The 24740-nt window shown below is 41.3% G+C and overlaps 1 long non-coding RNA gene across 1 annotated transcript in view; it reads right to left on the reverse strand.

Annotated features, from left to right (window-relative positions):
• The window catches only part of LOC125630957 (uncharacterized), a 59928-nt gene that overhangs the window by 16956 nt on the left and 18232 nt on the right, over positions 1-24740 (reverse strand). Inside the window, exon 2 of the long non-coding RNA XR_007354834.2 lies at positions 15976-16081. This is a non-coding gene — a long non-coding RNA (uncharacterized LOC125630957). The remainder of the gene's footprint in view (positions 1-15975; positions 16082-24740) is intronic.

The following is a 24740-nucleotide window of genomic DNA, read 5'->3' on the forward strand; positions in this document are numbered from 1 at the left end:
CTGTGTACACACATGTAAATGCACACATTAAGGGAGATGATGCTCTCCTCTCTGGTTCCTATTCTGTCAATGTGTGTGTATGAAGGCGCACACGCAAAAATCCACAGTGTAAACAATTATGCCCAAAATTGCAATGGAGAATTACTAGGGTCCTGTTCTCCCACCTTATCATGAGCATTAAAGCTGGTCAGAAAATAAAGGGCAGGGGAGGGAACGAGTGTCTGGAGAAAATTTGGACAAAAAAGAAAACAATGTTTTTATAGGAATGTTTTGAGGATTTTTTTGAACCTTCCTAATCTTGTCAGTAAGTGGATGGATTATGACCTGAAGCATGAGGGTTTATACCCTTAATTTATGTTTATTTTTTTTCTTTTTCAATATAACTGTAGATGTTCAGGTTGTCCATGCACATGAATCCTACTAAGCCCTTGGCCTAAAAAGTATCACGAGGCAATGAGTTCCACAAGTTAGTGATTAATTGTGTGTATAAAAAAATTCCTTTTGATCAGTTTTAAATGTGTTACCTTTCAGTTTTATAGACTGTTACATCCCACTGTTCGTGTATTATGAGAAAATGTCAATAGAAGAGCAGACTTTATTTATCTTCTCTATATTATTCATTATTTTGTATACCACTATCATTTCCCCTCTTATTTGTCTTGGATAAACTAAACAGAACCCAAACTTCCTTTTCTTCAAACAAAGGTAGGTTTTTTAATACATTTAGACAAGCGTATAGTATGTACATCCAAGAAATAATAACAGAATGGGCTCTATCATTGTTGGATAATGATATAAACATGTGGGGCCTGATGATAATTTAATCAAAGAGTTTTGCTTTTGGCCAGGATCATTGCCAATGGTATTAATTTTGGTGGAGTGCCATCTTTAAAGTCAAAATTTCCTGTCCATTATCCACCAAACAATATACCTTGCACCCTGGTAAAGCCAAAATGTGAGATGCAGTGTATGACAAAGACACAAAATGGGGAGTACAAAAGATTTATCATGGAAGAAGTTTGAAATTCTGTGGGATTCATTCCTGTAGTGTAAACAGATCTTTCTATAGCCTCAGTGTAATGATTCTTTGCTTCTGATGTGAATCATTTTCAGCAATAGAAGTGAGAAGGATACCAGATTTGTGTGCCATGCAAGTACCTTCAAGAGTAAAATGTAGTTATCATCCCTCAGTACAAGGAGCAATGGAAAGATGTAAAGAACAAATTAATACTGTAGATGACATGGTAAAGTTATGAAAATAATAAATCCATTGGAATAGTTCATATTTGAGATGACTACCCAAAGAAAAGTCTATTTATACCTATGTATTTTTATGGCCCAGAACACTATTCTGTTTGTGGGGTTCATTATCAGTTTGGGTTATCTGTTAGAGTGACTTAAGTAACAACTTGACTCAATCATTGCTATCTTTACTGCATCTATTGCTTTCAGAGTAAAGCTGATCTGAAATATAATGAATAGAAAGGACTTCAAATGTATCCCTTTTGTCTAGCCCTGGACAAATTGACACTAGTTTGGGTGTGTGATTTTCATCCACACCCATGGCTAGTGGCTGAAGGTAGTGACTTTGAGTGACAGCTGCAGCTAGGTGAATAATAATAAAAATGTATTCATGAATAATTTCTTCCAACAAAACTGCCAAAATGAATTGGATAAATTATTCAAGACAAATAATTCAACACGCTCTAGTGATATTCCAGGGCCATCCTCTTAACAAAGGATTTTAACGTGTTTGTTATGACATAGCAATCAGGACAACAATGAATGAATGAAGATTTGAACTCAGCTGATTTCTGGAGGAATGAGAGTTGTGACTTTTGCTTCTTAATATCTATCTTTGCTCAAAGCATTAGCAAGAACAATGTAGATATTAGACATAAATACACACTAAATTAGGAAAGATTATCTGGAGTCTTTGTCTTGTCTCTCTTAATAAGGAAATGTCCTACTTTTGGAGGCCAAGGGTCAAAGTCTGTTTGTCCAGATTATTGATTTATGGATTTTAATGTTAGAAGGGACCATTATACCATCTAATCTGACCTCCTGTATAACACAGGCCATTTCACCCAGTTACCCCTGTATTGAGCCCAATACCTTATGTTTGACTACAGCTCATCTTCCAGAAAGGCATTCAGTCTTAATCTTGATCAAGATGGAGAATCCATCACTTCCCTTGATAGTTTGTCCCAGAGCTCAATCACCCACAGCATTAAAATAATTGTGCCTTATTTATGCTTGCTTATCATTTGATCCAATTACAGTTCCCTGATTCTCATCCCTGGGCCTACACTCAGAAAAGTTTAGAGCAGCCTTAGTATTATGTAGAGCCCAGTGTGGGACTAGTGTAGAACCTTGCAGTGGGACTGGTTTCCTGTAGGTCCAGCAGGACCCTCTGCCATAATAGCGCGAGTGGGAGGGAGGGAGTATTGTGAGGTGGGACAGGAATGGGATTAAAAATAGTCCCGCACATGGCTCTAGTGCTATGAATATTATCAGCCAATTATTTAACATTTATAATATGGTAGTGCTTGGATGACAACCAAGCCCATAGGGTCCCTTTGTGTTAGGCACTGTACAAACATATAGTAAATGACAGTTCCTGTTCCTAAAGAGCATTCAGTCTGAAAGAGCTTCCGATCTAAAAGCCAGTGCTGATTAGCTGATGTGATGTAAATTACAGATATGCCCCCAGCAGAATTATCACATAAAATCGTCTGAATAGGAGGGACCCATGATTATGTGAAAGAATATCGAGGCAGAACAATGTCCTCTAGGATAAATTCTAACTTCAGATGTGCATGCCCTGCACTTATTGATCTCAGTGGGAGCCACTACATATTTCAGAGGGCAGAATTTGGCCTTTTGTCTTTAGCAATTTAGTCAAAGATCCTAAGTGAAGCTTTGCAAGTTTAATAAAGCTTGCAAGGCCTGACAAACATAACAGAGAGAAAGGGATTTTTACTCATCCTCTCTGGCTTTTTGCCAGCACATCCATTACAGAAACAAATTGCCCAACACATATCCTAAGGATGAGATCATGTCTTGGAATTGGTTAGGATTTTGTGATGGAGTTCAGTGATTAATTTCCCAAGTGAATCAGAAATGTGATGTTCACTTAGGGGATGATCCAATGCTCACCATAGTCAGTGGGAGTCTTCAGTGCAAGCCCTTTATCTTACATTGATTTAAACCAAACCAAATCAAACTGAAAAAGTCTAACCCTATTCTCTCTAAAAACAAAACCAAAAAACCTTACCCATGATGTTAACACAATAAGAGAATGTAAGATAAGAAACCTATGAGACAACACACAGCTGGAATTTACTGAAGGGCTTTTCTAATGTTGTGGTCAGTACCATCAACACAAAAGTGAAGAGGTCCTTCAAGCATGCTAATTTTCAAAATATTTTAAAATACCATTTTCAAATTTAAGTTGTGCTTTTTGTTTTGTTTTGTTTTTAAATGGGGACAAAGGAAATTGTAACCATAACCGAAGGGTTCAATACCCCATTATGAGATATGTCTAAGTCATGATACGCCCTTTGCTTTCATAGAATCATAGAATCATAGAATATAAGGGTTGGAAGGGACCCCAGAAGGTCATCTAGTCCAACCCCCTGCTCGAAGCAGGACCAATTCCCAGTTAAATCATCCCAGCCAGGGCTTTGTCAAGCCTGACCTTAAAAACTTCTAAGGAAGGAGATTCTACCACCTCCCTAGGTAACGCATTCCAGTGTTTCACCACCCTCTTAGTGAAAAAGTTTTTCCTAATATCCAATCTAAACCTCCCCCACTGCAGCTTGAGACCATTACTCCTCGTTCTGTCATCTGCTACCATTGAGAACAGTCTAGAGCCATCCTCTTTGGAACCCCCTTTCAGGTAGTTGAAAGCAGCTATCAAATCCCCCCTCATTCTTCTCTTCTGCAGGCTAAACAATCCCAGCTCCCTCAGCCTCTCCTCATAACTCATGTGTTCCAGGCCCCTAATCATTTTTGTTGCCCTTCGCTGGACTCTCTCCAATTTATCCACATCCTTCTTGAAGTGTGGGGCCCAAAACTGGACACAGTACTCCAGATGAGGCCTCACCAATGTCAAATAGAGGGGAACGATCACGTCCCTCGATCTGCTCGCTATGCCCCTACTTATACATCCCAAAATGCCATTGGCCTTCTTGGCAACTAGGGCACACTGCTGACTCATATCCAGCTTCTCGTCCACTGTCACCCCTAGGTCCTTTTCCGCAGAACTGCTGCCTAGCCATTCGGTCCCTAGTCTATAGCTGTGCATTGGGTTCTTCCGTCCTAAGTGCAGGACCCTGCACTTATCCTTATTGAACCTCATCAGATTTCTTTTGGCCCAATCCTCCAATTTGTCTAGGTCCTTCTGTATCCTATCCCTCCCCTCCAGCGTATCTACCACTCCTCCCAGTTTAGTATCATCCGCAAATTTGCTGAGAGTGCAATCCACACCATCCTCCAGATCATTTATGAAGATATTGAACAAAACCGGCCCCAGGACCAACCCTTGGGGCACTCCACTTGATACCGGCTGCCAACTAGACATGGAGCCATTGATAACTACCCGTTGAGCCCGACAATCTAGCCAGCTTTCTACCCACCTTTCAACTTCAGCAAGTGAAAGTTTTCTGTCAATCTTGAACATAACAGTGAGACATTAAACATAACTGTGTCATTTGATTTATAAGTAACTTATTGCATAGACCCAGACTCAGAGACCCTACCCTATTCCTGGTAAATGAGGAGTTCACATAGGATATGTCTACACTGCAGCTGGGAGCATGCTTCCCAGCATAAGGAAACATAGCTATGCTGCTATTTGTAGTGTGCTAGCTCAGGCAAACCTTAACATATCTGGCTACCTACTTGTGGTATTTATATGTTGCTTGTAATTATTAGAATTTGGAGCACTGGCTGTCTGGAGTCTGAAAGGACAGGAAATAGGAAGGATCGGGGAGGAGTTGAAGGGGCTGAGGGAGAGCTACTGAGGGAGCAGCAGCAGATTGGAAAAGAGATTTCCACTTTAAAAAATAAAGTCCTGTTGAAGTTTGTTAGTACCTTGCCTAGCTACTACAACATTTTCATAGAATCATAGAATATCAGGGTTGGAAGGGACCTCAGGAGGTCATCTAGTCCAACCCCCTGCTCAAAGCAGGACCAATCCCCAACTAAATCATCCCAGCCAGGGCTTTGTCAAGCCTGACCTTAAAAAACTTCTAAGGAAGGAGATTCCACCACCTCTCTAGGTAACGCATTCCAGTGTTTCACCACCCTCCTAGTGAACAAGTTTTCCCTAATATCCAACCTAAACCTCCCCCACTGCAACTTGAGACCATTACTCCCTGTTCTGTCATCTGCTACTACTGAGAACAGTCTAGATCCATCCTCTTTGGAACCCCCTTTCAGGTAGTTGAAAGTATCTATCAAATCCCCCCTCATTCTTCTCTTCCTCAGACTAAACAATCCCAGTTTCCCTCAGCCTCTCCTCATAAGTCACGTGTTCCAATCCCCTAATCATTTTTGTTGCCCTCCGCTGGATGTTTTCCAATTTTTCCACATCCTTCTTGTAGTGTGGGGCCCAAAACTGGACACAGTACTCCAGATGAGGCGTCACCAATGTCGAATAGAGGGGAATGGTCACGTCCCTCGATCTGCTGGCAATGCCCCTACATATACATCCCAAAATGCCATTGGCCTTCTTGGAAACAAGGGGACACTGTTGACTCATATCAAGCTTCTCATCCACTGTAACCCCTAGGTCCTTTTCTGCAGAACTGCTGCCTAGCCATTCAGTCCTTAGTCTGTAGTGGTGCATGGGATTCTTCCGTCCTAAGTGCAGGACTCTGCGCTTGTCCTTGTTGAACCTCATCAGATTTCTTTTGGCCCAATCCTCTAATTTGTCTAGGTCCCTCTGTATCCTATCCCTACCCTCCAGCGTATCTAGCTCTCCTCCACAGTTTAGTGTCATCTGCAAACTTGCTGAGGGTGCAATCCACACCATCCTCCAGATCATTTATGAAGATATTGAACAAAACCGGCCCGAAGACCGACCCTTGGGGCACTCCACTTGATACCGGCTGCCAACCAGACATGGAGCCATTGATCACTACCCGTTGAGCCTGACAATCTAGCCAACTTTCTATCCACCTTATTGTCCATTCATCCAGCCCATAGTTCTTTAACTCGCTGGCAAGAATACTGTGGGAGACCGTGTCAAAAGCTTTGCTAAAGTCAAGAAACAACACATCCACCGCTTTCCCCTCATCCGCAGAGCCAGTTATCTCGTCATAGAAGGCAATTAGATTAGTCAGACATGACTTGGCCTTGGTGAATCCATGCTGACTGTTCCTGATCACTTTCCTCTCCTCTAAGTGCTTCAGAATTGATTCCTTGAGGACCTGCTCCGTGATTTTTCCAGGGACTGAGGTGAGGCTGACTGGCCTGTAGTTCCCAGGATCCTCCTTCTTCCCTTTTTTAAAGATGGGCACTACATTAGCCTTTTTCCAGTTGTCCGGGACTTCCCCCGACTGCCATGAGTTTTCAAAGATAATGGCCAATGGCTCTGCAGTCACATCCGCCAACTCCTTTAGCACTCCCGGATGCAGCACATCCGGCTCCATGGACTTGTGCTCATCCAGCTTTTCTAAACAGTCCTGAACCACTTCTTTCTCCACAGAGGGCTGGTCACACGCTCCCCATGCTGTGCTGCCCAGTGCGGTAATCTGGGAGCTCACCTTGTTCGTGAAGACAGAGGCAAAAAAAGCATTGAGTACATTAGCTTTTTCCACATCCTCCGTCACTAGGTTGCCTCCCTCATTCAGTAAGGGGCCCACACTTTCCTTGACTTTCTTCTTGTTGCTAACATACCTGAAGAAATCCTTCTTGTTACTCTTAACATCTCTTGCTAGCTGCAACTCCAGGTGTGATTTGGCCTTCCTGATTTCACTCCTGCATGCCCGAGCAATATTTTTATACTCCTCCCTGGTCATTTGTCCAATCTTCCACTTCTTGTAAGCTTCTTTTTTGTGTTTAAGATCAGCAAGGATTTCACTGTTCAGCCAAGCTGGTCGCCTGCCATAGTTACTATTCTTTCTACACATCGGGATGGTTCGTTCCTGTAACCTCAATAAGGATTCTTTAAAATACAGCCAGCTCTCCTGGACTCCTTTCTCCCTCATGTTATTCTCCCAAGGGATCCTGCCCATCAGTTCCCTGAGGGAGTCAGTCTGCTTTTCTGAAGTCCAGGCTCCGTATTCTGTTGCTCTCCTTTCTTTCCTGTGTCAGGATCCTGAACTCGACCATCTCATGGTCACAGCCTTCCAGGTTCCCATCCACTTTTGCTTCTCCTACTAATTCTTCCCGGTTTGTGAGCAGTAAGTCAACAAGAGCTCTGCCCCTGGTTGGTTCCTCCAGCACTTCCACCAGGAAATTGTCCCCTACACTTTCCAAAAACTTCCTGGATTGTCTGTGCACCGCCATATTGCTCTCCCAGCAGATATCAGGGTGATAGAAGTCTCTCATGAGAACCAGGGCCTGCGATCTAGTAACTTCCGTGAGTTGCCGGAAGAAAGCCTCGTCCACCTCATCCCCCTGGTCTGGTGGTCTATAGCAGACTCCCACCACGACATCACCCTTGTTGCTCACACTTCTAAACTTAATCCAGAGACTCTCAGGTTTTTCTGCAGTTTCATACTTGAGCTCTGAGCAGTCATACTGCTCCCTTACATACAATGCAACTCCCCCACCTTTTCTGCGTTGTCTGTCCTTCCTGAACAGTTTATATCCATCCATGATAGTACTCCAGTCACGTGAGTTATCCCACCAAGTCTCTGTTATTCCAATCACATCATAATTCCTTGACTGTGCCAGGACTTCCAGTTCTCCCTGCTTTTTTCCCAGGCTTCTTGAATTTGTGTATAGGCGCTTGAGATAACTCGCTGATCATCCCTCTTCTCAGTATGAGACAGGAGCCCTCCTTTCTCACGTGCTCCTGCTCGTGCTTCCTCCTGGTATCCCACTTCCCCAGTTACTTCAGGGCTTTGGTCTCCTTCCCCCGGTGAACCTAGTTTAAAGGCCTTCTCACTAGGTTAGCCAGCCTGCTTGTGAAGATGCTCTTCCCTCTCTTCGTTAGGTGGAGCCCATCTCTGCCTAGCACTCCTCCTTCTTGGAACACCATCCCATGGTCAAAGAATCCAAAGCCTTTGGCAACGAGAATGGATCTTCTGCCTCTCAACCCACCTGCACCCTTTCTACAAAGCCCAGGTGAGCCTCTAATTGCTTTTACTGCCTGGATCCATATGTTTGAGATTTATCTGCTTGCAATCAGTGCTACAGAGATTTCTGAAGTAAGAAAGTGTGCTCTGCTAATCCACTGCCTTGGAGCAGAAAGGCAGCGTATATTTTACACTTTCCCCTTGCAGATGGTAAATATGAGACTGCACTCACTGCATTAAAGAACTTTTTGGACCAAAAGTGAATGTAGTAGCTAATCCCTACAGATTTTGCCAGCATGAGCAGAAACCAGGGGAGACCATAATGCGGTATATTACTTCCCTGAGGAGTCTGACTGTAACTTGTGACTGGGAATATGGCAGATGAGATGATTAGAGACCAGCTCATTGAGAGAACTATTTGAAAACCATATTCCGGTATGTGGCTGCCTGCCAGCAATAGTTACTTTTGGTGATTGCTGTGTAACTGCAGAGTTCTACATTGTCCACAAAGCCTCTCCTATCCTTGGCAGAGATTTATTGGCTGCTTTAAATCTCAGGGTAGTTAATGGACAAATTGATCTCCCTCAGTAAAGCACTCTTGCGGTACACACACCAGGTTGAGGAGAAACTCGGCTGTGCTTATGGGTTTCTGCATAAAGTAAAAATGCGAAATAATGTGATGCTTGTATGACAGAAGTTATGGTGCTTACCATTTTCAGTCAGGGAAGCTGTTTCAGAGGAACTTAGAAAACTTGTTTAAGAGGACATTATTGAAAAGATCGACTCCTTGGATTGGGTTTCACTTATAGTAGTGACGCAGAAGAAGGGTGGAGGCATTTGCCTTTGTGTGGATTTAAGGGAGCCAAATAAAGCTATTGTGATTGACAGCCATCCTCTTCCCCACATAGAAGAAGTATTTGCAGAACTCCATGGAGCAAAGATGTTTTCTACTCTTGATTTGCAGAGTGCATACCACCACGTTATGTTCATGAGGATAACAGAGACCTCACAGCATTTATTACACGAGGGACTATTCCGTTTTAAACGTGTTCCATATGGTCTTGCATCAGCCCCAAGTGCCTTCCAAAAATGGTGTCATTGATTTTGAAGAATCAACAAGGAGTTCAGTGCTATTTGGATGATATTATCGTGTTTGGAAATACTTTGGAGGAGCATGACAATAACCTGAAATCTGTACTAAACTGCATCAGCAAAACAGGCCTCAGGCTGAACAGGTCCAAATGCAAATTTAGACAAACTGAACTCTCCTTTCTGGGGCATACAATTTTACAGGCTGGACTAAAATCTGATCCGGTTCATATCCTGGCAATTTCAAATGCTCCTCCTCCAACAGATTTGCAAACCTTACATTCCTTCTTGGATCTTACCTCCTGGTATGCAAAATTAATTCCCAATTAGGCTTCTGTCATTGAACTGTTACGAGAATTACTACAAAGAAGTTCAACCTTAGTGTGGACAACAGATGCACAAGCTAGTTTCGAAACGGTGAAAGACTTGATTGTACACAGTCCAGTACTTGCACTATTCAGTCCTGCATTGTCCACAGTTGTCACTACTGATGCTTCTGATTATAGACTTGGGGCTGTCCTCACACAACTACATGAGGACAACACAGAGAGGACTGTTGCATTTGCTTCAAGGACACAAAATAATGCTGAGAGAAAATATTCTACGGTCGAAAAAGAAGCACTTGCTTGTGCCTGGGCTACTGAAAAATGGAGAACTTACCTTTTGGGCCACACGTTCAAGATGTGCACAGACCACAGCCCTTTGATGACGTTGCTCACCATGAAAGGACTGGGAAGAGCAGGATATCATATTGCTAGATGGTCTGCAAGACTACTCTCTTTCAATTATGAACTGGAATATAAGCCTGGAAACCAAAATGTGGTAGCTGATTGCCTTTCTCACCAGATGGTCCACCGGCGGATGAGGATGTTCCATATGGAACCATGTCTAGTTGGCAGCCGGTATCAAGTGGAGTGCCCCAAGGGTCGGTCCTGGGGCCGGTTTTGTTCAATATCTTCATAAATGATCTGGAGGATGGTGTGGATTGCACTCTCAGCAAATTTGCGGATGATACTAAACTGGGAGGAGTGGTAGATACGCTGGAGGGGAGGGATAGGATACAGAGGGACCTAGACAAATTGGAGGATTGAGCCAAAAGAAATCTGATGAGGTTCAATAAGGATAAGTGCAGGGTCCTGCACTTAGGATGGAAGAATCCAATGCACTGCTACAGACTAGGGACCGAATGGCTAGGCAGCAGTTCTGCGGAAAAGGACCTGGGGTGACAGTGGACGAGAAGCTGGATATGAGTCAGCAGTGTGCCCTTGTTGCCAAGAAGGCCAATGGCATTTTGGGATGTATAAGTAGGGGCATAGCGAGCAGATCAAGGGACGTGATCGTTCACCTCTATTTGACATTGGTGAGGCCTCATCTGGAGTACTGTGTCCAATTTTGGGCCCCACACTACAAGAAGGATGTGGATAAATTGGAGAGAGTCCAGCGAAGGGCAACAAAAATGATTAGGGGCCTGGAACACATGAGTTATGAGGAGAGGCTGAGGGAGCTGGGATTGTTTAGCCTGCAGAAGAGAAGAATGAGGGGGGATTTGATAGCTGCTTTCAACTACCTGAAAGGGGGTTCCAAAGAGGATGGCTCTAGACTGTTCTCAATGGTAGCAGATGACAGAACGAGGAGTAATGGTCTCAAGCTGCAGTGGGGGAGGTTTAGATTGGATATTAGGAAAAACTTTTTCACTAAGAGGGTGGTGAAATACTGGAATGCGTTACCTAGGGAGGTGGTAGAATCTCCTTCCTTAGAGGTTTTTAAGGTCAGGCTTGACAAAGCCCTGGCTGGGATGATTTAACTGGGAATTGGTCCTGCTTCGAGCAGGGGGTTGGACTAGATGACCTTCTGGGGTCCCTTCCAACCCTGATGTTCTATGATTCTATGATGTAGTAGTTGCGCTTATTACAAGCACTCTTACTGCAGTTACAAGAGAACAAGAGATGGCCCAGTAACCCTAAAAACCAATTTTGCTGCCTCATTTTAGAGTTCGGGATGAACTTTCTTTGCTCGATGGCTGTGTGCTATGAGGTACACACCGGCTACTTGTGCCAGAAGAATTAGTCAAAACTCATACACCTGGCACACGATACTCATCATGGAATTGCCAGAATCAAACAAAACCAAACAATGACTACATGATCTGTATTGGTGGCCAGGGATGGACTCTCAAACTGAAGCACTCATAAAATCCTATGTCACTTGCCAAATGCATGATAAGACAGCAGTGACATGTACCCCTCCATTACAGCCTGTTCCTCTTCCTGAATCTGCCTGGGAAAAAGTGGCGATTGACACTGTAGGACCCTTTCATACTGCTCCAAGTGACTGCCATTATGCCATCACTTTAATAGACTATTTCAGTAAATGGCCTGAGGTAGCGTTTACATCGCAAATCTCTTCTGCTACGGTAATTAAGTTCCTCTCTTCAGTTTTTAGCAGGGAAGGTAACCCCAAAGAACTGGTTTCAGATAATGGTAGTCAATTTACTTCCCTGGAGTTTGAAACTTTTCTAGCAGAGAGGAACATTTTAAATAGAAGGTCATCCCTATACTACCATCAAGCCAATGGGGAAATCATCCCTATACTACCGTCAAGCCAATGGGGAAATCGAATGGTTTAACAGAAGTTTGAATGAGAGTTTGCAAATGGCTAAATTGGAAGGGCGATTGTGGATAACCTTCACTACTGATTTCTTGCAAGCATACCAGGCTACATGACATGCCACAATGCAAAGATCATCCGCAGAGTTACTGCATGGGAAACAGATGAATACTAAACTGAACATTGTTGGATTGTTAAAGGCATGACCTGCGGCCCCAACTGAGGATGATGTGAGAAAAACAGTTGAATAGAACGAAGCAAAGTATAAGGCTTTCACAGACAAGCGGCGGGGTGCTAAGGAACCAAAGTTCGGGTGTGGTTCCTTCGTTAGAATACAAAAACCTGGAATTTTACGCAAAGGGGACCATAAATTCACAGCTCCTCTTAAAATCATAGAGACAAAGGGACCTTACACCTACTGACTTTCTGATGGGCGGCTATGGAATGCTTCTTATCTTGCACCTGCCTATGCACCAAGAGGAGATTATGCCAACACCCAGTCTGCACTGGATGACTTCACCATAGTATCAACACAGCAAGACATTGCACCGGAACAGGGGCTTGAGAGATGGCCTGTCAGACCCAGAAGACTGCCTGTCTGGACTAGACTATGTTACGTAGTATCTATTGTGTGTTTAATGTAATATTTCTGTCAACAGTATAGTGCCTTGTTTCCTATTTGTTCCTGTGGTTAGAACAACGTTTGTTGTAATTGGGAGAGTTTCTTAAGAGAGGAGAGAATGTGGTGTTTAGATGTTGCTTGTAATTATTATAATTGGGAGCACTGGCTGTTGGGAGTCTGAAAGGACAGGAAACAGGAAAGAGGGGGAGGAGTTGAAGAGGCTTAGGGAGAGCTACTGAGGGTGTAGCAGCAGCTTGGAAAAGAGGTTTCCACTTTAAAAAATAAAGTCCTGTTGAAGTATGTTAGTACCTTGCCTGGCTACTACAACACTACTCATGCTGGGAAGCACACTGTCAGCTGCAGTGTAGATATACCTCAGGCTCAAAAAGCTTCTAAAACAGTTGCCCAGAGAAGGGTGTTATCTAACCCCAGGGTTGTGGGTCTGCATAAGAAGCTCAAATCTGGGGAAGATTTGGCTGTTATATTGTTAGTATTTTCACATGACCAAGATAAATATGTCCTTGGTAAAGAGGATCTGTCAGGCTGAGCCTGTAGCTTTTCTGTGCTCAGGTGGTCCAGCAGCAATATACCAAACGGATAATGAGTCAAATTCATCCCTATTGTGGGCTTTATGGTGAATTTGGCCATAAATGATTTAAGATGTGTGGGCCAGGACAAAAGCTGTTTGAAAAATATAAACCTATTTTCATGAAGGGTGGTGGTGGTCAGATGAAATGTTAAAGTTGTTTTAATTTGGAAGTGTTGGACATTGAACCATTTTTGCATTTTTTTATTTTATATATTTAAATGAAAACATTCACAGATGGTTATTACATTTTCTCATCTACCAAAAAACGCATTATATTGAATTTATACCCTGTTCTAGAGTTGCCATCTTGGAGCACCCCTTCATGGCTGAACATAAGCATCAGCCTCAGCTCCATCTCCCCCACCACCAGAGTCTATACTCCTTGTACACTCCCTTGGGCTGAGGACACCTTATCACAGGGTAATTTATGATTACACATCTCAAAGGTATAAGCTAACTGTAATTCAAAACACCTCAGTCTCTGCCAGCTTTTAGAACTCTCATCTCTTCTTTGGTCCGCAGTCTTTCTGTCAAATAAAACAATGTCTGCCCAACCTGGGCTTAACAAAAGGCTTATGTCCCAGCTGGGTCCTTGCCCCTTGTATGGGACAGTGGCCACAGGGCTGGTCCCCTGGCTTTCCTTCCTGGAGTCTTTTCCAGGGACTACTTCAGGAAACTTTCCCTTTCCTCAGCTCTTTATAAGGAGCATCTGTCCCTTGCTCAGCTGGAACTGTTTAGTGACCAGGGCTGGCCAGCCCCAGGCCTTTAGCCCATAAATGAGCAGGCCATCCATTTACACACCCACTTGTAGGTCCATGTTAAACAGCTAGAGTGGTGTAAATGGCTTTTAGCAGCCCATGGTCTTTTGTAACTTGTAGAGAGCAGATCAGGAAATAAATATGAAATGTTTGTCATACTGGACAGATTGAAATGCATAAGAGCACACTGATAAATATTCTTTTAGGAAGTACGGTACAAGATCTTAGACAAAAGCCTCATGTCAAAATCCTTAGCCCATGTGGAGAATGTAAAGCTTTACTGCTTGTGTGATACCACCCTGGATTCAGGGCATAATTTATTTAAAAAAAACCAAAAAACAACAGAGCCCTTCAAAGGCTTGCGTGTGCTTTTTAGGTCTCTTTTCTTTGGCATTTCACTTTATAGAAAATAACCCAGAGAGGGTTCTTCCTTTTGGCTAAAAAGATAAGAGTCTTTTGTTGGAGTACTGGGGTTACACAATCTATGAACAACAAAAAAGGAATAATTGATTTCAGGGGCCTCCAACTCCATTTAATCATTTTACTTGTAAACACTTACATCTGAGATTCTGTCACAGACTCTTTACTACTTGGGCAGGATCAAAGCGGACATCATTCCGGACTACAGGCAACCATATCAGATATGATGATAACATACAGGGCCTGGTTTTCCCTTGTTTTGTTCAGTCATTTACACCTGTGTACAATGCATGTAAATCACTATTATTTTGATCTGATAGCATGTTCACCTAACTTTACACTCACTGGGCTCACTCCTTAACTCCACCTAGTTAACACTGAATGCAGCTGAAGACCAGTGGGAGGGGGAAATGTGGGTCTGAGGTGCATTTCTGCTCCCCTGAACCTGGGATGGCAGTAAATATCCCCCGTGATAATTTAGAGAAGCTTAAATAATCTAAACTACAGCAGTTCCAGGGATTCCATAGGGTCTGATGTACCAGCCTAGAATCAGGTGTAACATCAAGTGCTCGACCCCTCTTCTCCCCTTCCATACCTTCATGGCCCAGCCTGATCAGGGGTTCAAGATTGAGCCCAATATGAAGATGTCGTAAATGACTGCACAATAGAAAGGACAGGTGAGAATCAAGCCCACTGAACATGTGCTGCAGAACAGATTTGAATGTTGGAAGTTCTAGAAGTGCAAACAATTAGGGATTGAGAAACAGCATACACTGTGACCCTGCAATAACACCCATCAACAAACATACCCTGGAGTCTGGTAAAAAAAGATTACTATACCCATACCAAGAACAGTTTAAACATCACAGTTTCTGCCTAACCAGCCACAACATGGTAACCACAAGCTATTATACCCCAGAACCAACATACTTTACCATACTTCCAATACATATCACTTGTCTGCACCCCATATTTAATCTCACCAGTATTAATATACTGTGAACAAAGATCTATGTTACATCTTGGGTAACATATCACTGTGGCCCAATGGCTCTAAAATTGCATCAATAATGAGAAACAAACATTTCACCTCTTGTCCTAAAAACCCAAAATTGTCTCTTTCCAGTTCTAATCCAATCTATCTCATCCACACAGCAAAATATATTGGTTGACTGTAATACTCCTCTATATTCTACTATCCCATTTATCCACCTGATGCACAGGAGGTTGCTCACCACAAAGTGGTTATCATACAACAGAGTCCACATACTGGAAGCAAGTCTAGAGCCTCATAATATCCTCTTTGGGGATTTCTTTCAGAGAAATCAACCAGCCAGACACAGAAATCCACATTTTCTGGAATCTTGGCAGCCATTTTTACTTTTATCTTAGCCCCTAGCTGGAATAGACTAGTTAGTGTTTGGCTGTTTTGTTCTTCTTCCCTTAGAAGGAAGAAGTCTACAGACAAATGCTAAACCTGAGCCTGCTAGAGAAGAAGCTTTACAGCAGGCATATCTGAACACGACTTTGCAAACTGAAAACATCCCACACAGCCTTTGCGAACCCTCCCACAGTCTGCTCCCATCATCACTTGAGAATTGTCTTCTCAGAGGTGAGAGAAAGTGACATGCTACTTACATTCAGCAGCTTGGGTGGTTGGACACTGCAGCAAGTCCCCTTGGTTTGTGTGGCAAGCAAACAGTGAATATTGTGGTAAATAGGACCATGGGCAGCTGCCTGAAATCTGTGGAGAAACATTCAAAAGCGGACTTAAATGAAAATAGACCTCAACTGAATTGAAAACAAAAAGTTCTGTACAACTCAGATCTTAAAGCTCATTTTCTGAAAGTTTTTCCAGAGAATTTCCAGCTTCTAGAGGAATTTAGCAAACAAACCTGAGGACCACGACAGAGTTTAGGTTAATTGTTACCACAGAGAACACAATGGTCTGGGCATATCATAAGTGAATTATAGACGGAGACAATGGGCGAGCGTGACAGTTATTTGGGTAACTTTCACTATGAATTTCTAAATCTTTAAATGTTTCCCTTTTGTTAACTGTGTCAGACATGTATTTCTTTACCATCTTGGCAACCTTAATGGATAATCTCAAAATCCCAGACTTTAATATTTACTTTAATATTTTGTATGGTGTCTGAGAACCTGCACCTCACCTCCTGTGACATGCCCATGAATTAAAAATGCCCAGAATTATCCCTGCCCCAAAGACCTCACTCAGTCTAACATGGTTTTTCATATGACAAAGTTGGTAATGAAAAGTAAAATCCAATTCCAAACTTTGATATAAAGATGTTCTATCCACTTAAAATTTGGAATTAAGCTATAAATAGGAGACTGAGCTGGTGGTCATTTGAGTCCTAATGATAGACTGTCCTTGAAATTTGGTTGATCTGCAATTGTGGCCTGATCAAAAGCCCACTGAAGTCCATGTGAGTATTCCCATTGACCTCAATGAGCTTTTGATCAGGCATTAAGCGTTTTATAATTTACTTCAGTGGAAGCATAACTGGATCCTTATTGACTAGTGGATGCTGAAAAGAGAAGAACTGATGTTGATAAATGTCTTGCAAGTTTCGTACCAGTAATACCCAGGCAGTTTAGACCTTGGAATCTATCTTGGAGATTAGAAACAATACATCTGGTATCACATTTGCTTATGTGGTCTCCCACCATACCCACCTGACCCCTTTCAAGGATGTGAAGATGAAGATTCAATTACTTTAACTGAATATCTCAACTATTAAGGAAATTCTTGTGTCTCACTTTTTGAACAGCAACACACAAATCATATCAATCTCTGTTAATACAGTACCACGCTGCATCGCTGTGGTAACTGAATGGCTCCATGGTGTCTGAGAACCTGCACCTCACCTCCTGTGACATGCCCATGAATTGAAAAGATGCCCAGAATTATCCTTAATAACCCTACAGTTTTCCAGATAATGCACTCTTTTCATATTTTAGCTCCTTTAGCTAGTCTCTGATGGATACAATGTGGTTTTGCCCAAGATCTTTCATGTGAAACCACCAATGTAAAAAGAAATTTCTGGGCTGTGAAGTCACAACCCAAGCTGCCAATAATGATTAAACCTTTCAAAAACAACTCTCCCACGAAGATATCCATGAGCAGTCTTCTGTAGCCATAGGTTTCAGAGTCACAAAAGGCAGAGAAAGGTTAACAGTTATTCATCTTGACTTGAGCTGTAAAATGATTAAGTTCTCTGTGCAGGGAGATGAGAAGAGTGGTCACTGTTGTTTGCGGGGAGTTCAAAGCACAATCACTTCAGACGTCAGTTTGATACAAGTTGTTCAAAAAACATAAAGCCTTGACAATGAGTAACTTGTTAAGCACAGGGAAATCTCTGTAAATAGAAATCACAGGCTCACTGTTTATCTGAATTATATATGAATAAATTCAGATAAACACAGTGAGCCTGTATATTTATTTGATTTATTTTCAAACTATCTTCTGATCCGAAAAAAATAATTGTGTTTACCATCACCAAACTTCCAGAGAATTATTTGGTCAGTAAACACTTGCAAATTTCAGATTTCTGAAATGATGGGAAAGTTCAAGGCTGATTTTTTTCCAGTTAAGAATTTATTCTGAACTATTTTCAGAAGATGGTGTAAATCTTGATGTCCCCATTAGTTATTTTAGATTACCTTTTGCCTGAGTTACACGAAGTTAGATCTAGAGAAGCCTGACTAAAGTCAATTAAGCTAACTTTGGGTTTACACTAGTTAAATGTGAGCAGCATGTGGATATTTGTATTAAGGGGTAGCTGAAACCAGCAACAAAATTGGTGTCAGTATATTTATGACTATATAATATTTACATTATTTCATTTTAAATGAGTTAATGTTAAGGATTGTTTATCAAATATGAATATGGATTTGAGTAATTAATAATTGTCATTATTTAACTTAAATTTCACTTCTCTCTTTTTTTGCTCACACGTACAAATCCCTACTTTTCTATCTAAGTATTTATATATCACCTGCTGCTGTAATTCTGAGTTCCTGAAATTGATGTCTGAGAGTTTTTCAAATGAAATCAGAGTTTATAATTTGAGAAAGGTTGCTATCATGCAGATTCAGAAAAAGGAAGATATTATTTCTTATTTGTACTACTATAGCTCTTTAAGGAATGTGATTTTTAGGACTCATTTTTGATTAGGTTAAGTAAAAAGTATCATCTCTGTGATACTTCTAAGAGATTTCATACTGAAAACAAAACTGATATCAGTTTAAAGTGTTTCAGGGTTAAACCTAAATTTGCATATCTACAATAGCACCAGAATTAGCAGTGTTTCCAATAAAAGGATAGTGAGTAAATTAAGACTGCCCAGGGTAGCTTTAAAATTATGCTCTGGCCATTTGTGTAGGTTTCATCTGACCATGCACTATTAATTCTGCTATTCAATAAAAAATGAGTACAGTTACTATAGCAACTAAGTAACACATAGTGTATATATAGTATGTTGCCTGCAAGAAACAGAACAGCTTCTTGCAGAAATGCAATTCCAACCATACAGTATGAACTGATGTAAAACACTCTTCAAAAAATATTAAGAAATACATTTTTTAAAGCAAGCAGACATTGGCTCTTTTTTTAAACAATTTCTTTGGTTCTAAGTTGGTTCCATTATACCATGATTTTGACTTTTTTTCAGTTTGTTCTTGGGTTAATTGAACATTGGGTAGTAAGATTGTTACAACAATGTTCTGAGTAAATTTGAATTGGGTGGTTTTTTTTTTTATGTGAAGTATAATTTAATTGTGAAATAAATGTTCATTTAATTGTTTTGGAAAGAGATTAAATGACCATGATATACATGTATTTTCCTCTAACTAAACATGCTAAAATATAAATAGGGAACCCACAAAGAAAAAGCTTAAGAAAGTTTAAGCAGACAAAGAAATCAGAAGGAGCTGTGGACAGATTTATACAGATTTGTGTGTTTTAATTGTACTGGCACTTTAGTTTCGTTGTAATTGCACTTAAATTGCATATATTTTTACAAAATGAAAAAGTAGTTAAAGCTGAATTGTACTGCATGAAACAATTTCAGGCATTTACTACAGACATTTTAAACAGTTCATGTGTGGAACAATTTCACAGTCCTAATTATACTAAGCATTTTTTTAAAGGAATGGTGAGTAAATCCAGCTCAGTTACACATAAAAGTTATAATCTTGGTTCCAGTCATCCCGCAAACTCTGAGTGAATAGTCCTATTGACTGCAGTGGGAGCTGCTGGGTGCACAGCACTTTTGAAAATCAGGCTACTTATTTAGCTAAATATAGATTTTTTTGAAGCCTAACTTTGGGCATCTTTTTTTTTTCTTCTTCTTCTTATTTGGGCCATTGCTTTTTGTTACCTCTTGTTCCCCATTTATATGTTGCCTGTTTAGGCAGAAAGTTCTTCAGAGACGGGAACTTAGCCATGATTTTCTAAAGTGGCTGGTGATTTAGGGTACCTCAGTTTTTGGGTGCCCAGCAGGAGACACCTTAAAAGGACCTTATTTTTAGAGATGGCTGAGCCCCCATTCTTTGAAAATTAGGCTACCTTAAAGTGTAAAAATCAGGCACTGACTTGAGTTAAAATTGAGGAACCCAAAATCGCTAGTAATTATAGAAAATGTTAGCTGTTGAGCCCTACATGTCTCTAAGCTATCTCTCACATTGTTAGCATTAGAACAATTATTCATGGTCATAAGTTCCATTAGGGAGAAGGTCCCCTTTATACAAGGTGCTGCAAAAACTCCATCCTTACTTGAAAGAGTTTACCATCTAATTAAAGCCAGATGAAAAGTGAAAGTCCGATGCCAGGTGAGTGTGGCTGATAATGGGAAGGAAGCAAGAGAGTGCTTGGATAAAGGTAAGAATAAAACAATTCTGTCTAATATGATCTGTCTGGGGCCAGACCGTACCATCAGTGTTTTGCAGAACTCTTTGCAGAGGTTTTGCTTAAAAACATATATTATGACATGACTATTTGTTTGGCCTTTTGTTTCCTTCCTGGTCTGCACCTTGCTTGCAGTGTCCAGAATGTGTTTATTAGGCTTTTGGTTATTTCTTTTGGTCCTGCAAACAGATGCACCATTATTTATACAAATTCAGTATCAGTAAATATCAATAAACTATTTATAGGCCATTGCTAATGAGAAGCAATTATCTGAATTTGTATATTGCTAGATATTGACAGAGCCAACTCAGATTAATAAGGTATATGGAGCTATTAACATTTTACAGACCACTAATGTGCACTATTAGTGACTGGTGCAAATACAGTTGGGAAAAAAAAAGTAAACAAAACAGTAGCAGGTCATTACCGCTGGAAAAGTATAAGAATTAGAAAGTAAGTCAAGGAACAGTCCTTGCTTATTAAATACAGCAGTGAAATGTATTTACAGGCCGTCTTTGTTTCCATCTCTACTCACACAAAACTTCTCCTGTCCTTGATGGGAGCTCCCTATATATAGGATAGGGTTGGAAGATTGGATGCTCATTTTAGTACATTTTGCTTCCATCTTTGAACATGCAGCCAGTTCAAAAAGTCCTTTAAAATATGTCTCTTTAAAGAAGTTTAATGTAAAATCAGAAAAAGTAAGAAAAACATTTTAAAAACTAGCCATTATACAGTAGATCAAACTATTCAAGGTATTATATATAATACATAAAATAACAATAACACCCAGACTTTATATAGCATTTTTCATCCATAGATCTCAAAGCACTGCATACAGGAAGTATAGCTAACTAGCCATATGTCATCAAAGCAAGTCTGTAATTCACCCATTATTCTATTGACCAGTGTCAAGAATACACAATGGGCACAATATGTTAATCCCAGAAAGCAAATACGCAACTATATTTTACATTTTATACTAGCTCCAAGCAATGAATTTATTCTAGTGACAGTCTAGACTAGAGGAAATTGCAATGGTCAAGCCATAAATACCATGGCAAAGGCCTGAATGGTAGCATCAAGATTTCGCCAAAAGAGCAGCAAGTGAAGACTAACCAAGCTTTGAAGATATTAGAAACATCTTAACCACCTTCATACGTAGTTCTCAACAATAAGAGAGCGATGAAGAAAGACTCAAGGTTCTTGACAGTTCTTAAGAATTCTCGCTGTCCACAAACCATGATAGTGATGATCCCTGAACTCCACCCAGAACCCCTCTCTCTAGTATGAAGATTCAGTGGGAGAAGAATGTAAGCAGACATGGCTGAAAATTTCCTATCATGGGGAAATTGCAATTTTTCCCAAACAAAATTTTTCAACAACAACAAAAAATCAGTTCGGTCAACTTTTTTTCCCCTTTGAAACAAGAATTGTTTCCCTCTTTCTCTCAATTTTTATTCCTCATTTTTTTTTCTAGTGGCAAAACTGCAAATTAAGGTGAGAAAGGAAAAAAAATGATACTCCTCCCCCCACACACACCTAAGCATTTTTCAAGTTTTTCCACAGAAAGCAATTAACATTTTTAAACCAGTTTTAATTATCAGCTCTTTGGGATAGGAACCAGACCTTCCTTTGTGTTCGTACAGCACCCAGAACATTGTGGGTGTCACTGGAGAGACCTAATAATAATTCTAAAATCCAACCACAATTCCCTTCCAAAAAAAAAAAAATTGCATGGCGGGTGCCTCTCCATGGTGACATTCAGGCCTCAGTCTGATGCCTAAGCAATTGTTTGATAATAGAAAACATTCAGGGAAGATCACCTTTAATTTCACTTATGTTTTTCTCAAAAAAAAAAAAAAAAAAAAAAGAAAAGAAGCTACATTCTTGCAACTTATGATACATTTTCTGGACAATTTTCAATTGATTCTTTTTTTGAAACAGTGCTAGAAAGACAGCAGGTTCGATGCCATGGTTTCTTTGATCTCACTATAGTTAAATTAGAGAAAGCAACAAGCTCTTCCATGTTTAGAGGCCAGCAACGAGTAGAAATCAGTGCTTTATGTGAAGCCTGACACATTTTTTATGTATTCATGTGGATGACAGTTCAAGCAGTCCCTTTGTTGTCTCACCTCTATCAGATTCTGGCTCAGAGATTGTCGGAAACTAAGCTTTTTATGAAAAGAGGAACCTTCATTAGTAAGGCAAGTCTGAATAGCTAGAATCTTACCATTGCTTTTTTTCTGGGGAAAGCTGACGTGGGTGTAGAACTGTCCATCCATGTAGGACACACTTAAATCACTTCCTCTGACATGGAACTACGCAATTCATTCTAGGGTAAACATAAAACTAATTGAGTTCCCAATTCCTAGGGCTACCTCCTTATGCCATGAAATAGGTGTTGTAAATAGTGAATATGTGAGAAGGAAGGCCCACCACATCAATGTGTAGAAAGAATAGTAAATTGTGTAGAAAGAATAGTAAATATGGCAGGCAACCAGCTTCTCTTAACAGTGAAATCCTTGCTGATATAAAAAACAAAAAAGAAGCTTACAAGAAGTGGAAGATTGGACAAATGACCAGAGAGGAGTATAAAAATATTGCTCGGGCATGCAGGAGTGAAATCAGGAAGGCCAAATCACACCTGGAATTGTAGCTAGCAAGAGATGTTAAGAGTAACAAGAAGGGTTTCTTCAGGTATATTAGCATCAAGAAGAAAGTCAAGGAAAGTGTGGGCCCCTTACTGAATGAGGGAGGCAACCTAGTGACAGAGAATGTGGAAAAAGCTAATGTACTCAATGCTTTTTTTGCCTCTGTCTTCACGAACAAGGTCAGCTCCCAGATTACCGCACTGGGCAGCACAGCATGGGGAGGATGTGACCAGCCCTCTGTGGAGAAAGAAGTGGTTCGGGACTGTTTAGAAAAGCTGGACGAGCACAAGTCCATGGGGTCGGATGCGCTGCATCCGAGAGTGCTAAAGGAGTTGGTGGATGTGATTGCAGAGCCATTGGCCATTATCTTTGAAAACTCATGGCGATCAGGGGAAGTCCCAGACAACTGGAAAAAGGCTAATGTAGTGCCCATCTTTAAAAAAGGGAAGAAGGAGGATCCTGGGAACTACAGGCCAGTGAGCCTCACCTCAGTCCCTGGAAAAATCATGGAGCAGGTCCTCAAGGAATCAATCCTGAAGCACTTAGAGGAGAGGAAAGTGATCAGGAACAGTCAGCATGGATTCACCAGGGCCAAGTCATGCCTGACTAATCTAATTGCCTTCTATGACAAGATAACTGGCTCTGTGGATGAGGGGAAATCGGTGGACATGTTGTTCCTTGACTTTAGCAAAGCTTTTGACACTGTCTCCCACAGTATTCTTGCCAGCGAGTTAAAGAACTATGGGCTGGATGAATGGACAATAAGGTGGATAGAAAGTTGGCTAGATTGTCTGGCTCAACGGGTAGTGATCAATGGCTCCATGTCTAGTTGGCAGCCAGTATCCAGCAGAGTGCCCCAAGGGTCGGTCTTCGGGCCAGTTTTGTTCAAAATCTTCATAAATGATCTGGACGACGGTGTGGATTGCACCCTCAGCAAATTTGCAGATGCCACTAAACTGGGAGGAGAGGTAGATATGCTGGAGGGTAGGGATAGGATACAGAGGGTCCTAGACAAATTAGAGGATTGGCCAAAAGAAATCTGATGAGGTTCAACAAGGACAAGCGCAGAGTCCTGCACTTAGGACGGAAGAATCCCATGCACCGCTACAGACTAGGGACTGAATGGCTAGGCAGCAGTTCTGCAGAAAAGGACCTAGGGGTTCCAGTGGATGAGAAGCTTGATATGAGTCAACAGTGTCCCCTTGTTGCCAAGAAGGCCAATGGCATTTTGGGATGTATATGTAGGGGCATTGCCAGCAGATCGAGGGACGTGATCGTTCCCCTCTATTCGACATGTGTCCAGTTTTGGGCCCCACACTACAAGAAGGATGTGGAAAAATTGGAAAGAGTCCAGCAGAGGGCAAGAAAAATGATTAGGGGCCTGGAACACATGACTTATGAGGAGAGGCTGAGGGAACTGGGATAGTTTAGTCTGCGGAAGAGAAGAATGAGGGGGGATTTGATAGCTGCTTTCAACTACCTGAAAGGGGGTTCCAAAGAGGATGGCTCTAGACTGTTCTCAGTGGTAGAAGAGGACAGGACAAGGAGTAATGAAAAGCATGCCACATTTGAGTTAAATTCTGTCTTGCAAATTAAAATTTTAATTGAACTTACTTAGTGCTAGATTGTCACTTGGCCTGTACACTTATATAATGGTATATGGGGGAGTAGGAAGCCCGCTTACGCAGCTGCAATCGCTATTTGGACCTGGAGTCTAGATGTGCAAGGGTAAGCAGGTACTGCACCCATCTACTCCTTCTCTCCCAAGCACATGGGTAGGGGAATAAATGGATGGCAAAGCTGAGCTGGCCTGAGGA

The sequence above is a fragment of the Caretta caretta genome, chromosome 2, assembly GCF_965140235.1.
Source record: "Caretta caretta isolate rCarCar2 chromosome 2, rCarCar1.hap1, whole genome shotgun sequence".
Taxonomy (NCBI): Eukaryota; Metazoa; Chordata; order Testudines; family Cheloniidae; genus Caretta; species Caretta caretta.